At 38.1% G+C, this 17,687-nt stretch overlaps 1 protein-coding gene across 3 annotated transcripts in view; it reads right to left on the reverse strand.

Annotated features, from left to right (window-relative positions):
• lingo2 (leucine rich repeat and Ig domain containing 2) overlaps positions 1–17,687 on the reverse strand; it is a 219,995-nt gene that overhangs the window by 67,369 nt on the left and 134,939 nt on the right. For all 3 annotated transcript variants that reach the window (XM_056768894.1, XM_056768895.1, XM_056768896.1), the window contains one exon: positions 14,871–14,954. The gene's annotated coding sequence lies outside the window, so the exon portion shown is untranslated. The remainder of the gene's footprint in view (positions 1–14,870; positions 14,955–17,687) is intronic.

Below are 17,687 nucleotides of genomic sequence, written 5' to 3' on the forward strand. Positions count from 1 at the left end.
ATGTCAAAACATTAGTATTGTGTTGCTTTACCATGAATATAAACTTTTCTTTTTGCCTTTTTGAAATACTTTGTCTGATTTCAATTGTCTGCAAATAAATTGAAATAAAAACAACACTTTCCTTGGAAATTTGAAAGAAATGTTGTCGCTAATTCACAGAATGAAATAAAAATAATAATTATACGTAAATGTCCAGTGTATGACATTTAGTGGCATCTAGCAGTGAGTTTGGGAATTGCAACCAATGGCGTACTCCACCCCTCCTTTGCGAAGCACTACGGCGGCTTACAAAGGAATATGTCGTAAGAGATAACTTGTTTACGAAACGTGCTCTGTAGGGCAATTTGTCCGTTTAGGGCTACTGTAGAAACAACATGCCAAATTCCATGCAAAGGGACCTGTGGTGTATGCAGATAGAAATAGCTCATTTGAGTTAATAAAAACAAATCATATGTAAAATTACAAACAGCACCTTTAAACGCTGACTAATACTTAATTGATAAAATAATATCTAAATTTATAGTAAGCCACTAGTTAGATGAACATGTACAGCCAAAACCATCAGTGAGAAAAGCTCTTGAATTTTAATGCGGCCTAGAGCGCTTCCCGTTGTCATTCTTTAACAAAACACATATGTGCGTGTTGACATTGTGATATGGTTTGTGCTCTTCATTTCCACAAACTCATGCCCAGATGAAAATGACATCCAGTCACAAATATCTCTGAGGCGAGAGACATCACAGAATATTCAGTGACAATGAGAACACTGCGAAAAAAGGTAATAGTGTGCCTTGAGAGGAAGGGCTTTATACCCCTCTGCTGTTTCCTTTCGAGAGGACGTCTGGAGGCACATCGGTCTATAAAGCTCCTGCCACAGGCCCTCATTAAAGTTTCCTGTGTGGTGGATGGACCCAGCGGGCTTTTATTTTTCCTCTTTTTTCCTGTTTACAGAACTATACAGCTGCTGACAAAGATGAATCCTAGTGAAACTGATGTTTCTGATGTTTTAGTATATACTGTGTGTATACGCAACAACATATAGTGTAGCATAAATGTATAATGCATTCAAGCTCGAATATGGCAATACTGTTAGTAAATTTTTTATATCCTCGCATGAAAGAAAGCCAGCGGAGGATCTTTTGGGATTTTTAACATGCAGTGAAGGCTCTTTTAATGAAGACAGAGATGATGATGCTATGAGATTTCATGGTCGCTTTACATTCCAAAGATGTTGGAGGAATCAAAGCACTCATATTGTATACACAAACCAAGTGAATCAAGAATTACATTTTCTGCTTTTTTATAAACTAAAAGAGTCAGATGACAGCACAGATTAACCTTTAAAAGCTTGACATTCGTGCAATACTTATGTCAACAGACCACGCAGTTCATGAATGTAGACAGAACCCTATTTAGCACTACAAACAGCACTGACAACCATATTCATGTAGACAAAATCCATCTGAAACACCAAACTAACAGGCAATAATGATCACCTGGATGTGTAAAATCTACGTATCATATCACTAATTTGGAGCATATCACTCCAATACTCAGGTCCTTACACTACTTACCAGTTACTTTTAGAATGAAGTATTATTAATTGTCTATAAATGTCTTGAATATAAATTGAATATAAATCAAACAGACTTCTCAGATCATCAGGATCAAGTCAGTTAAGAAGGGTTCACTCAAAACCAGGCGAGTCAGCGTTTAGCCATTACGCCACCCGTAGCTGGAATTTGCTTCCAGAAGACATCAGACGTTCATCAACAGTAGCTACTTTTAAATTCAGATTAAAAACACATTTGTTTAGCTGTGCATTCACAACCTGAGCACTGTGCTGGTTTACATCAACTGCACTTCTATTTCTAATTTCTTTTTCTTATTCCTTTTATATATACACTCACATTTTTAATCAATATTATTGCTGTTTTAATGTCTCTTCAAATCTAAAGTTGTATTTCTGATCTTAAATCATTTGCAATTTAATGATATGCCTTATTTCTCTCTGTCAATCATTTTATGTAAAGCACTTTGAATAGCCGGTCATCCTAATTTCTAAACTAAACACCATCACACTGCTATCCAAGTTGGTTTCTTGTAACTGTAAATATGCATATATACAAATCACCAGAGTATATACGTGACTATTTGTGTGTGTGCTTGTGTGCACGCCCTGTCACTTCTCAAATGAATGGTACTCATAACAGAAGAGTCATAACCAATTCTCCTCCACTTGCCTGTCGGGTGAAGAAATTGCTGATGCTCCAGATTTCCAAGGTAAAGAGAAGATTAATTGTGGACTGCTGGCATATCCCGCTCCATACAGATTTAAGATGAAGATAAAGCAGCGCTTTGTTCATGTCAAATTTAGTTCTATGTGACAAACACAAGATAAGCTATAAATGGCAGATCAGCGTTATGAAGGTTTCAACCTTTGGAATGTTTTTTGTTGTCAAAATGAGAGGATTTATCGGTGCTCTGCCCCAGGTTTAGATATTTGTCTCAAGGATACACATCACAATAAATAAACATTAGCTTTATCTTCATTGCCTTTATTGGAGGTAATAGTAATTTTGACAATTATGCGTGGGCCAAAGTCCAGTGAGAATGGCATAGATGGCATAGTATACATGCAATGGTTCTCTGTTCATGAATTTACAAATACTTTTCACTGAAATTAAATTGTTTAAAACATTCAAAGTTGAGACAATGTTGCGAGATCTTTCAAACAATTTGGAAAGCAGGAGATAAAGGTGACAGTAAGCAAACTCTCCAATTGCTCTATATCCTTGTTTCTTTGAGAAACAGCTGAGATACAAAAAAATGCAGATAGGACGAACCTATTCCAAAAAGAGGCTAATTTCCTCTTTTAAATAGACAGAATCGCATTAAAGCGGGCGTAACAAACGGGGTTTCTGTCAATCTCATATTAATCTTGAGTACCTATAGAGTATTATTGCATACTTTGTATCTTTGAAGAGTATTTAGTTTGATCACATTTATAAAGGATAGATACAGCTTTACGACTGTTTCCGAAAACATACGGTGCATGCGGGGGGGAGGGGTAGGCTGAATCAAAGCACGTGCGCACCCATTGTCAACAAAACACAGACATCAGTTTCACTCCCCGCATGTGGTTAATGTCGGCATCTTTTAGCTCTAGCGGCTCCATATATCAGTTTCAAATGACCTCCAAATCCAGCATTATATCCACCGTTTATATAACATTCATTCCCAAATGCAGTGAACAAACAAACACCTGAACTTCGTGAATGTATGCTCTCTCTCTCACCTGCTTACAAGTGAAAGTGACGTATGTCCATGCTTCTTCTCATGCTCTCCTGTGGCCGTGCTGTGTGCTTTTCCAGGAGAATTGTCCAATAAGGGACTTAGAAAAGTTGTTGCGAAACTTTTTAATATGTTCGAAAAAAACTTTCTGAAACCTGTACGATCGCTGGGGGAGTGTATCGAGCACAGAGATACTACGTAATACGCCCAACTCGTTTTTTGTCAAGTTGACCATGTTAAGCATGAGAAGACAGTACGTTTAACGTTGTAAAGAAGTCAGAATGCATGACACATCATTGCAGGGCCGCTGTAAGCTTTAGAAATTTAAAACAAAGAACAAACATACACAGAAATAAACAGTTGATTGATAATCCCACATTTTTGGGAAAGCAAATGCTGACCCTGCAGGCACTTTCACCCAGCACACTATTGATTTACCAAGTTTTCAGCACATAAACTGCAGCGTGTACTTTTGGTGATCATTATAAATCTGCTCAGATACAAAGAGCCGTAGGTCAGATGTGCTGTTCCGCACAATTACGTCAAACAAGTACAGCCTCACAAAACCCAAATATCAATGTGCATTAAAATCTGAAATGTTCAACATAGCATCCGGCAAATGGTCAGTGAAAGCTTTTTCTTATGGTCACAGGCTTTGTTGGGTTTGTCAATGAAATCCTCAATTCAGTGACTGGCAGAATGTAGAAAAGGGCACTTAAAATCCTGTTTTCTTCATGACGCACGTGCATGGCCCGAAGTTACCTTCTGGTCTGTGTTTGGTTAAAATATAATATTTTTTTATTTTAATTGTTTTATTGTATATTAAATGACATTTAAACTACTCAACAATAGTTGATTTGGGGCACATAACGTTTGTTTATTTTGTTGCCACTGAAACCATCTATAGCCCCCTTTAAAAGACGTAAACAGCAGGTACAAAGCTGGAGAAGAACGCAGAACTTCCTGTTTTAGTTCTTTAACTCAACTAAAGAAATAAAAATGAAACCTGAAGTCCTTTTGGACCAGTGTTTACATCTTGCATAGATGTCTATATAAGACCATAAGTAAGGCAGTTGCCTGGATGTATGTCCACGGATGGAGACACTGAGTTTGATTGATGAGGTTTTCACTCTTCCCCGGGCTACTTAATTAGCCAACCCACAGTCAAACATGGCGTGCGATGACTTTACTCCACACGGTCAAAATAATAGAAAACCCGGTCATGAAAATCTGATGGCATACTCAAGGCTTAAAAAGAAACTCACAATATTTGAAGTTCCAAGAGGTCCGATCTTTATTTTTTCTTTCAAACAGAGGTCCGAATAATAATATGCGTGTTATCTTTTAATTAGATTATGAGACTTTAGCCTAGGTTTTCACATGGTCACAAATGTTTACATGCTGTTCAATAATGCTAATGCTAAATGTTTAGATAAAAACATTATGGTTCATAAAATTTCCTAAATCTGTCTGAAAGGTTGGAGACATAGCAAACAGTAAACAGTCTGACAGACAAAATACTAAAATAAGCATGTGCCTGTTTCTCTTCATGCGGCGCGTCTTTGGTAGGAGAGAAGCAGCGCGCAGAGCAGAAGGGGTTAAAATGAAGCGCATTTGGCTTTGGCTCGCTTGGCGCTAGATAAAGCTATTTGTGGATATAGAGGCTATTCCATAAATGTTCATGAGAGCGCATGTGATGTGATTATCTGTTGTGTAGACCCGCGGCTAAATTTAAACCACCAAAATAGCAAAATATTTTAAATGGTTTATTAGGCTGTGTCTCGTGGACGGATGAAACGAAGCAAAGGTCTGGATCCGGCCCACGGTCCGCCAATTGTGGATGACTGCTCTAGACAATAAACACTTCAGTGATACATCAAATCACTTCAAGACCCACCACGGCTGAAATAACAAGTTTGATTTACGTCTCCCTTCAATCTCATTTCTTATGGTCACAGACGTTCTATTTTTGTGGTTTCTGCATACAGACGACGCACTGAAATCCCTAGCTTTAGCCCCGAGCTTGAGCTTGTTAGCTGCACGAATGATTTCCGCCACACCTTTAGGTGCAGTTGGCAGGGCATCTTCCCCGTTGCTTTCGATTAATATTGCCAGACAATTTAAACGCTGACCTTATCCAAACTGACAAATGGGCAATTCTCCCCCTCCCAAATCACACGAGCATACACACGCTAGTTTCTTATTTACTGCCTATTTTCCAAGTGACACATTTGTTTCTGTTTACACCAAGGACTGAAGCCATCAGCTGTGAAACATTGTTCGGATGGGCTGCACCCCCGAGTGAGTCGCTGCGGGCGGATATTGTCCCATATTCACGTTTATCTTTGTGGGTCAGATCTGACGCTCGCCAGCTTGCCTTTTTCATTATGCTGGTTTAGCACTGAAGAGACGAGGAAAAATTACACCCTCAAACACTGTGGGAGAGTTATAGGGTCATATTCGGCTTCTCTCCCCCTGTCTGGCCCAAATTTGACCCTCAGACATCGTAGTCCTAATCGAGACCTGTCCCAAATGACGCATGTGATGTGAATGTATGGTCATGAGAACTCGCAACGGTCACCGTGTCTGTGATGTCCATGAGACCACAGACCATCTTATTTGTCACTTTATGATTCAGGAGGGTGCTTATAATACTGCTTGTGTGCTCTTTTACAGTTTCTTTTTGCCAAGGAAAAACTGATGCAGACACAGGACTACTAACCCATAATAATAACATGACAAACTCACAACAGCCTGTGCTGGAAAAAAGTTATTTTTGACAAATGTCTTTACAAAAATCTGTAGAGAAGAACATAAGAAAAAATTGAAACCTTACGATATGACAAGATGTCCACAAAACACTCTTTCTTTTCTCACTGAAGAAATGTTTTAAAAGAAATCATAAAACACAATTTTATTAGATTTCTCTTAAAACAAGACTTATTATTTAATGTCAGCTCTGATTTCCCTTGAAGATTATACGTTTTGATAAATATTGCAAAATGATGTTACTTATAATGAAAGTTATGTGGTGAATCATGCATGTTTTACAGAGTTTATCTATTAATGTTACTGGAGCTGAAACTTAAATGTCACAATGAATAAACGAAAATGTCACATTCAATAAAGTAAATGTATTCTAATTTTTTAGAAGATCTATTGACAGAAAAGCAATATAATATAACTATGTCTTCAGAGGTATATAAAGACCTTACATTATGAAGCCTTACGTGTATCTACATACATCGCGGGTCCCCTTGCATGGAATTCGCCATGTTGTTGCTACAGTAGCCCAAAACGGACAAAATGTGTTTTATCTCATCGTGCATAGAAACGAAAACGTGACAATATCTTAATTCTCTATCAGCCACCGTAGTGCTTCAAATGGGAGGAGTGGAGTGAGCCGTTGTTGCAATTGGCAACCTCACCGCTACATGCAGCACAGAATTTCGAACAGACAAATGTCTGTTAGAAATTCTCTTCCTCCACCTCCAAGCTGTATCTTCACCTCTCCCCAGCGCCATAGGGAGCTTAGTCCTCCTCAAGTCTCTGAACTAACCATTCTCTGCTCCACAGATTTCAAAAGGTCAAACCTGAGTCTCCCACAGTGTATGTGTGCTTTTCTGACCCTAAGCATGTGTGTGTAGCATTACTCTCTTAGGATTCCATGGGCAGTTCTGGGGTCAGTAAATATTCAGGGCTTAGCACTGACCCCTGTGAATGCATGCTGTTTTTAACATTTTCATAGTATTTTTAAGTAAATCTATTGTAATCTGAGTGATACTCAAGCTAAAACAAAAAAGATTTCATTGCTTTTAGCATCATTTATGGGCAATGTTCAGTAATGCTTCTTTGTAAAATTAAAAAAAAATCTTATAAAAAAAATACTTTTCATCTGATTCCCACTATATGAACGTTTCATGTCATTGAGAGTTTGAAGTTTGTTTAGAAGTTAGCAGGAAAAAAATATAGTTATAAGAATAGCTTTACTGTCGCCACATATGTCTATGGCCCAAAACTGATGTTTAACATCGATACAGAAAATAACTTTGACCATCAAGTCTATTAACAGGTTTTAAGGAATCGTTCACCCAAAATTTGTAATTCTGTCAAGATTTTCTCGACCTCTTGTCATTTCAAACCTGTATGACTTTCTTTCTTTCGGCAAAACACAAAAGAAGATATTTTGAGTAAAGGTGGTAACCAAACATGGCCGGCACCCATTTAATTCTATTTTATGGACACAAAACCAGTGCAAGTGAACGGGTATAGCTAACAACATTCTTCAAAATATCTTCTTTTGCGTTCTACAGAATAAAGAAAGTCATATAGGTTTGAAATGACAAGAGGGTGAGTAAATGATGACAAAGTATTCATTTTTGGGTGAACTGTCAGTTTAATCACTTCGGAATAGAATACTCCAGTATTATATATACAAGTTTTCACTTTGTTGCAGGATGAGCTAAACATGCTTCTATTAGAATAATAATTTATTTATTCTGTTTGACAAAAGTCTCCATTTTAACACATAACTGCACCTGTAAATGCATTCTGTAAGCAGGAATAAAAACACAGAGGGAAAGAAAATATGATAAAAAACCTATTATTCCGTGGATAAGCCCAGGAATCTCAACTCGTGCATGATTCCCTTGATCAGTGAGTGTAAAGCCACCTCAAAACCTCCCTCTCCAACATGGCATCATACATTGTAAAATTCAATGAAATATGTATTTATCTGCGCTTTATTTTTGCTCCCTCTCGTGCAGTCTGGAATACACACGGTGATCCAGCCAGTGTTGCTGAGACGGAGAACTCACGGTGGGCTGCGCCTTCTATCCAGTGTGTCCCGTGATGTTTGAAGTGACTGACTGTGTGCTAAAAGGGTGAGACTAAAAGGAACCAAGAGATTCTGTCCCGCTGCTACACAAGCTGCCGCCACAGAGCTTTGGATCTGCATTTCCCCATCCCTCCCCATACACCTAGATATAAGCCACCTGTCCTAGCACTGATATCTTTATTTTCTGCGGGAGAGAGAGAGACAGAGATAAAGTGCATTCGTGCAGTCCACACACAGTTATTATCACTAACCTGCAGTTAATGTATGCATGAGTTACAGTATTAGGTATAGTTTCACAACCAGACTTTTGATTTAAAGTTAAAGAGAAAATAAAAATGCATTATTTACTCAACCTCATGACTTGATTTCTTTAGTTGAACACAAAAAAAACAATTTAAAAATGATCTTCTTATATTGTATTGGAAATGGTAAAGCTCCAGATGTCTTTTGAAGCTAAATTTGTTTGAAACACAGATCTTAAATAGGATGGCACGTGGATAACTTTGAATATCATTGGTTCTCACATGTCTTGTGATATGTGTGTCATAGAGTATGTGTCTGGAATAGCATGAGGGTGAGTAAACTATGAACCCACACTCTCACAACGGCGGTACGGATTCACTTCTATTGAAAACCAATGCAAGGGTACCGCCGTTGTTAGGTTACCGACATTCTTCAAAATATCTTCTTTTGTGTTATGCAGAAGAAAAAGTCATACAGGTTTGAAATGATAAGGGTGAGAAAACGATGACACAATTTTCATTTTGGGGTGAAATATCGCTTTGAGCGTGCATGTTTGCCTGCACTGTTAATGCATTACACAAGCCCAGTAAAAACCTGACCCAGTTCCATCCAACACAATGCTGTCTCTTCTTCCAACACACAGCGCAGACACTCGCACACACCACTGCATCAATAAATCATAAACAAGAAATAAATTAAACATTAATTCCAAGCTTGCGGAGAGCCGCTCACAGTTAGCCAACAGGATCCTCTCTCGCTCTGACTCCTATCTGCTTGGGCTTAATTAGGATCCTCATATTTCCACTGAACAAACAAAGGAAGAGAAACGTAGCAGGAGTTAAGCAGCGGGAGAACAGGACACTATAAGTAGGTTACGCCTCCCCTCGCGGGTCAAACTTCCACAGTTTAGAGTCCTAATGGCAAACTGGTGCAGGGAAGAAGGGAAATAAAGAAGGAGCAGAAATATTTCAAAAAGACCTGCTAACACTTTTTAAAGCGAAAAATCTCCAGGCATACTATTCCTGTATGTAGAGTGCATTTCTTTATGTTATATGCCAAAATATTTTGAGTATTATTGTCACTGTCAGGGGCCGGTTTGAAATGTTTGTTATAAGCAAAATATTTGAATAATATTAGTAAAATATTCGTTTCGAGATCTAAAAAATATTTAAAGCTGTCTTTACTTGGCAGTTTAAGATCATCTATTCTTACTAGTTGCACGCAGTAGTAACACACTTGTGATTTTGTGTTTATTTCTGGTCATCCAATTGACATTCATCGATTCAAGTGAAATCCTCCAAAACACAAATCGTCTTTCAAAATGCACCCGTCAAAATCACTCAATGACTCAATTTAAAGGGATATTCCACCCAAAAAATGAAAATTCTGTTATGAATTACCATCCTCAAGTTGTTCAAAACCTGTATTAATTTCCTGGTAACAAAGAAAAATATTTGGAAAAATGTCAGCAACTGAGATTTCTGGGCACCATTGGCTACCATAGAAGAAAAATGATTGTATATTTTCTTGTTCTGTTTGTTTTGTTAAGATAATTTGAAGAATTTGGGAAAACATACCTGCAATTCTTTGACTACTCGGGAAATCTCGGCTCCTAACATTCTTCTAATTATTATTCTTTGTGTTCAACAGAACAAAGAAATCTATACAGGTTTGGAACAACTTGAGGGTGAATAATTCATGACAGAATTTAGATTTTTGGGAGGAGTACCCCTTTAATATATCTCCTGATAAAATGTCTGGGTTGTTAATTTGTATACTATTATGTAAAAAACTGTAATGCAGCCATGTTGTCAAGCGAAGCAAAAATAATTCACACGGCTCTGTTGAAACTGACATCTCACATCACACAGGCAAACGCAGCCTGAATGACAAATCGAATGTCAACTGTTTCATTCTGGACATAGAATTAGAAGAAACCTGGTCTGCCTGGTCTCATGTAATCTTTTAATAGCAATTAACTGAGGACAGCAGAACAGCCCAAGCAAAACAAGTCACGGTTGTGTACAATACAGCTCGCATTTCTTTTAATTAAAAGTGTGCAAGATGGTGGCTGACATTTTGGCTGTCCCCGATGAATGAGTGTTTGGCTGAACAGGACTCATCTGGTCTAATTAAATTGCAACAGAAGCCTCAGACTGCGCGAAGAGTGTTGTTGACTGCTGTCGAGAGGTGGTGTTGACACTTTGCGGTATTAAAGTACAATAGGAGCGGTGGATGATATGCTCCTCTTAACGTCCTCAGAAGTCTTCCAAAACCTCTCACTCAATTTTCACCCTCTTAGAAGAACTAACAACTTAATATTCCCTGCATGTTCGTTTACATCTCTCCACTCCTCCTCGCTCATTTACATGTACAGTACATACTATACCAAACGATACTGGAAAGAGCAATAATGAATGAAAAGACCCAGTTTCAATGCTTCTGAATATCTAAATAACTCATGTTCTACCCTTGTAGTGACTTTATACTTGAGAAACTTGCAAATTATACCTTCACATTTTAATAACTACATGCCTGTGAATTCCCTGAGAATTTTTTTCACACTGTATTGCCTAACAAGGTCACGTGTCTCATACTAATTACATGCGAGTGATGTCACTGAGATGCTTCCCTGGTCCTGCACCAGAAAGGGAAGTCTTCCTTTAACCTGATGACTCAAACAATCTTACTGAGAGATTTGGAGGATTTCATCATCTTTCTCTAAACACGCTAGTGTTTTGACAGATATTTCAAAATTGTCTTGACATGGAGATTGATGCCGGCTTAAAGACCGAGTAGAATGTCAAGCAAACTGATTTGATCTGAATATTTGTAAAACGCCTTTTTCACCTTTGATCTGAGGGAGAAGCAAATAAATGTTATGTTTTAAAAGTGTTCTGATGAACACAGAAAATTATATTTGAAGAATGATTTTAACCAAATACGTTGGTTGTCAAAAGTGCCCCAGAACGGTTTTTTAACACATAACATTTATTTTGCTTCTCCCTCAGATCAAAGGTGAAAAAGGCGTTTTACAAATATTCAGATGTTTTCTACTACGGTAGTCAATGGTGGCCAAGAACTGTTTGGTTCCGAGCATTCTTTCAAATATATTTCTCTGTATTGATCAGAATTGACATTAATACAAACAATTACTTGAGGGTGAGTAAATGATGACAGAATTGTAATTTTTGAGTGAACTGTTAAAATGTATTTGATATTTTTAAAGGTTACACAAATAAAGCAAACTTTATTAGAACGATTAACTTTTATAATAGCCAACAGGAACTAGTTTATCATTAAATAGCATTGGTTTTAGACACATCTCACCGTTCCTGTAAACTAAACATGGATCTGTGATCTTCTCTTACAAGAAGCTGAATATTTCAGTCATTTTGTATGCAAAGGTGAAGAGGGCACTACTGCATAGCAATGGGTTCATGTGATATTCAGCTTGAGTCCATTTTTGATCTTCAGCAGAAAGACAAGAATGGAAGATGTAAAACTAAGTGTGATGTACTCAAAGGAAAATATTGATCGGAAATGTAAGCCGCACTATAGCCGAAGGGAACGATGCATATTTGATGCTCATTATTTCCTGTTCGAAGGACTACATTTTGTTCCAAAACAGACATATTGTTTTACCTCTCCACATTTAACTGCCATGTGCAACCAAACCAATAGACTGTTATTTTCTCCCTCTGCTCTTTGAATTAAACAGTAAGTAAAGCTGATTTGTGTTAAATGTGATCAAGTGCTGTGATATTTAGAAATGCATCTCTGTTGTGTGTTTATGCTAATGATATACAGGTGCATACACATACCACACAGACATATCGTATCTACATATACTCCCGCTCTGGATTCAGCATCACACACGTACACACACACAAATTTGTGGGTGGGAAAGGGCTTAAGCATAAAAAAAAACATAAGTGTAATACTGCTTTAAATTGTTGTTGCTCAAAAAAAGATTTTTTTTTAATTGAATTGCATTTTTTCCCCTGATTTACAAAAGGCACCCACTTAAATGTCATTCAGTGTAACAATCTTGTTGAAACGTCATCCCAATCGCCCCCGACCACGCCTTTCCCAATGTTTCACGCTCACAATCCCGGGACAATTGATTCACTGGACTCCATTACCCATAATGCATCACATCTCAGCAGTTAGATTGATTGTTCCAACACCTGTCATCCATTACCCGGACATTACTTAAATGCACACCTCACTTGTAGTTTGGTCAGATCTTATTATTCCACTATCACTGTGTTTGCTATCCTATTGCCATTGCTTTTGGAAGTTATACCGTGTGTTGTCAAGCGGATTATATCGTCCATGATTTTGGATGTTTTTTGCCCTTTTTGATTCTGGATTTACTGTTGGGAATAAATCTCTCGTTGAAAAAGGATTTAGTAGAGTGACATCATTCCTCACGGTGAAATTCTTACACTTGTCAAGCATATTTACAACAAAAATATTATTTATGACATACAAAAAGACTAATTACTTTCCCCCAAATGCTAATAAGTTTTTTTTTTTTGGCCAATATCCTAGGTTTTGCACATTTGGCAAGATTTTTCAGAGCAGGCACAATAAAATGTAATATTTTCCTCTATTCTATTCTTTTCTTTAAATATGTACAGTCAGAAGCGCTAAGTCAGAATAAGCATGTTGTTTGAATTTGTGCATAAATATTGTGAAAAACGGAATGACAATGAAACATTATTTCAAACATATTTTGACATTTTGAAAAACCTTTGAAAAACCTTTCTATAGACATGAAATCACTTTTGTAAATGTATTATGATTTTCCAAATCCAAATAAAAACGTTCCATAGATTTCTCCCATATAACGTCTTCTACATATCTTGAGATAGATCATTTCTATTAATCATCAAATAGCCATAATTGATATTCGGTCCAAATGAGAACACTGCTTGTGTTTAGAAGAGCGCATATCAGGTTCTGGACCACATGAAAAGAAAGAAAGAAGGAAAGAAAGAAAGAAAGAAATGGTCAATGGTTCCTTCAGAAGTGCTACTGATGCAACACACTGTAACTTTAGTGCCAAGATGAAAGTGTAGATTGTGAATAGGAAAGAAAGTATGACACAAAGCAACATATATCCCATACATACTGTAACTACAATATCTTCCCAAATAGACACATTAAATATTGCATCAGCAAATAAGAATGCCTCCATTGTGGGACACTGGGATAGCAACGAAGGCCACACATTAGCAGCATGTTCAAGGTAGAAGAACAAGCTCCAGGGTGAGGTATGAAGCAAGCAGGAAAAAGAGAGAAATCACATGCACATGTAGAAATATGTATAAGTTTTTAACTTAGACTATTGGTGCATAACTATCCTACATTTATTTGTGTGTGTGTGTGTGTGTGTGTGTGTGTGATTTCCCCTAACACTCCTGTTCTTCTGTTACACAGGCTCCTCCATGTGCTACTGCAACTGACCCCTGCTGGCACTGACAAATTTATGCCCGACCACCACGCGTGTCCTTTCGTGACCCCACCCGTTACAAAATACAACACGAGTAAGGGAAACAACAGAAGGGTGGAACTTATTATGAATATCACTCATCAAAACACACAGGAAGGTCAAATGGATGTGGACCCAAACAATGTGAATCACTGCAATTTTTGTGCTTGTACCCCGCAGGCTGCATGCTGAACGGTTTTGAGGCATGAGCGAAAGTGAAAACTAACCAGACCACGCTCAAAATACGAGGGATATATAGTGACGCTAAAAGAAAAGGAAAATCTGTGTAGTAGCATGCTGTCCAGGAATGAGCACATTTTCAACCCTTTTTTCTAAAATCTAAAGAGATTAACAATAGTTTGAGAAAGTTCATCCAGCATTCGGATTTAATGGTCTCATGCATTATGTTTTGTGGCATGTTGATTTGTTCGTAAAGTATATAAACAGTGATTGTATGAATACATTTTAAAAAGTCTTTCACATTGCTTCAGGTACTCCGGGCATAATAGATCCAACAATTTGTCTCATTATTTGAGCATGAAGAGAAATGATGGTGTGTTAGAGCAGGTTGTGTGATAATCAATAATTTTTTCGCCCAGATTTTGACCGTTATTGCTGCACCTCGCAAGAACCCATTACAGAGACCTAATGCATCTTGAGGGGACCAGGCCAGCTTTGATGCATGACTCCTTATTTTAACTGTACCTGAATTATTATCCTGCTTTCCTTTACTTTCGGAGGCATTTGGTTAAATACATCTCCATCAACTCTGTGTCATACAAGCATGCGTCTGTATATTTATGGATGTGTATACGAAGTGCTTACAGACGGCGAATATACATCTTTGAACAGCAGTCCGCCGAGACTTAAAAAGCTTTCAAATGGAAATTCTGTTAAATATAGATAGATTAGTTTGTTTGTGCCTGTTCCGAATAAATTCTCCGTGCTTATTTCATTTATCTGAGCTATGCAGAAAAACCCATCCGATGTACTCACCACATGTAGAAGAGATCTTCCCACTGGCCATGTTTTTTTCCTTTTCTACACGAGGGCCTTCTCCTCAGGGTTTGGCGTTTAAATCTGCAAGGAAGGACAAAACAAAACACTTAAATGCGGAACGGAGACAAAGCAGACAAAAAACAACCTGAAATTAGGGAGTTAACAAAACAAACACGCCGTCAACTACCTGGAGAACCTCAGAACGCACACGCATTGCACATCCTTATAAATGTGAAAAGAAACACGGTATGTTTTTAGTGTCAATGCCGTCCGCGAGCTCTGGGTTCCCAGGCTTTACCCGTAATCTCTGGAGCTCGGGTTTCATATGCTCTTCCAGCAAACTATGGCCCAAACCACAATGAAACTTTGGCAGAATCAATATCATGTAATATGTACAAAGCCTGACATGAAAAAAGAGGCTTTACCTTTTCACTTCCTCTATCCGCTCTTGCACTATACAGAATGCCCCTCGATGACATATGACATTGTTCTTGTTACTTAAAACCCCACGAGCTCACAGCGAGGATACGGAATGTCTTTATCCCACTCGACTCCTGCTCTCCGCCTTGTGGAAATCACTTTATTCTGACAGTATTTCCCCCTCTCTTTCATTCTTTTTCTGTTAGAAAAGGACACTAATGAGTGTCTCCATACACGCCTGGCAGTAGACATAGGCAAGGTGATTATGCAAACACAAGTCCTGAATTGCTAATGAAAGCTGTGGAACATGAAGAAGGCGACTCCAGTAATGGGAAAAATAGAAAGCGGGAGAAAGTTTGTTTCTGGACTCTCTTGTAAAATCAGTCTTGACACTGAGTGCTATTAGTAGCCCATTAAGCAGTTCAAGGACAATGGCTATCCTCTGTTTGATCATTTATCCCCGGATCCTGTCGTTATGCTCGGTGCCTGAGATCAAGACGACCGGAGAATATCAATGGCTTTGCTAAGGAAGAGGGCGAACTGGGTAAAATGATTCCTCAAAGTTCCCCGCACCGCCTTTGATTTTTTTCTAAGGCCGTCTTGTTTATGCTCTCCATACATTATGGAACAACAATCTAATGGAGGAATATTCTGAAGGCATATGAAAAGATTTCTAAAGCACAACCTGAGAAACGCTCGATGTTGATTCATGCCTGTGGGCGTTACGATCTACGCTAAAAAGTAGGACAGCTCAACCTGCACAAGGTGAAATGACAATGCGTTCCCTCTCCTGTTCCCTTAAGCTTCCAGTCTATCCGCTCACTTAAAGGACCACAGTCGGAAGACGGCCAAACTTAAACCCTTCTCAAACGCATCATCAGTGATAACACATTAGGGTTATCAATCTAATGTTGTTCTCCCGGGTGCTCTGGCATGAAATGGTTTCTCCTGAAATCAAGAAAACTATGTTTTTATATGGAAGATGCTTGGATGAGAGTGTGCAACTTTCGAGTTTACATTCATCACTGTTCGAAAAGGTTGTCTTAGACGTTATCTGGTTCGTCATGCAACCGCTTACCTTTATCCTTGAGTTTTTTATTTTTCTGAAAGGATTTCAGCTTATCAAAAGAAAGCATTGTGAAGCATTCATAACGGCACCTGGGTACATTCTCTGAATAAACTTACTGGAAAGACTGAACTTTATTTTTTATATATATTCTATTATGATTAAGGGCCGGATTTACTAAACAGGATGGCGTGAGAGTGCGATTTAAAAAAATATGCAGATGAGAGTGAAAATTAAAAAACAGGCTCAATATTTCTATCCCATGATGACCAAACAAATCTACTAAGAGCAACGCAAATTAGCACACAAGCTTCTTTTGGCGTTAAATTGCTTCAAGTACAATGATGAGTGCAAACCTTCTTGTAGCATAATTCATTTAAAGACTCTTCTTCAGTAAAGTTTGCGTCTGAAGTGAAAATTAAAGGGGGTGACTTACTAACAAGCTGCACATTAAAAACACAGTCACAATATTTAATTCCAATAATGACCAACGCAATCTACTAAGAGCAACTCAAATAAGCGCACATGTTTTTATTGGCCTTAAAAAGCTGCAAATACCAGTACAATGATGAGTAAAAATGTGGGAAAGCTTTGTAAAATCTTGTTGCTTGATTCATTTAAATACTCTGCTCCCGTAAAGATTGCGTCTGAAGTAGAAACTCCTACAAATGTATATGCAATAAGGTCAGCCCCAAAGACTTCTGTGTCCACACCTTTTCAGCGCTAATTTTCACTGCTTGTCTTTAGTAAATACGTGTCATTTCCTCATCTTCTACCAAACTTGAACAACAGTTTAAAATCAGTATTGATAGTTTTTTTCTGTTTATATTTTTGCACACTTCTCAACATACTTGTAGCACAGACTAGGACCACAGGACTAGGGATGGGATGAAAGACATGTATGCTGGTATCTGTTAAACACCGGTCTGTACTGTCATTGACCAACGGCCACAGTGTTATCCATCTCATGCAATTATTCTACCCAGATGGACATGTTGCTAAATCCTCCTCATTCTCATGTGCTTGATTAGTCTTCAGTTCATGCTTCATTTACCCTTTGCTGTGAATCAACCTGGGGCCTCTCGGATAACAACACACCAATTAATCTCATCATTGTGTCAATTAGTAGATCGAGTGCTCTGATACGAATGGGAATTCGTATGGGTGCCGGGGGTGACAGAGGATGGGGAGGGTGTAGCGGATTGATGCTCCAAACAGCCCAATACAAACAAAGGGTTAAACACTGAAATAAAGTGTTTGATAACAAACGGCTTAAAAAGGGAACTTCCGTCCTCCTGAGTTTAATCAGACTCTATTAGCATTGCTAC

The sequence above is a fragment of the Triplophysa dalaica genome, chromosome 16 (genome assembly GCF_015846415.1).
Source record: "Triplophysa dalaica isolate WHDGS20190420 chromosome 16, ASM1584641v1, whole genome shotgun sequence".
NCBI classification, from domain to species: domain Eukaryota; kingdom Metazoa; phylum Chordata; class Actinopteri; order Cypriniformes; family Nemacheilidae; genus Triplophysa; species Triplophysa dalaica.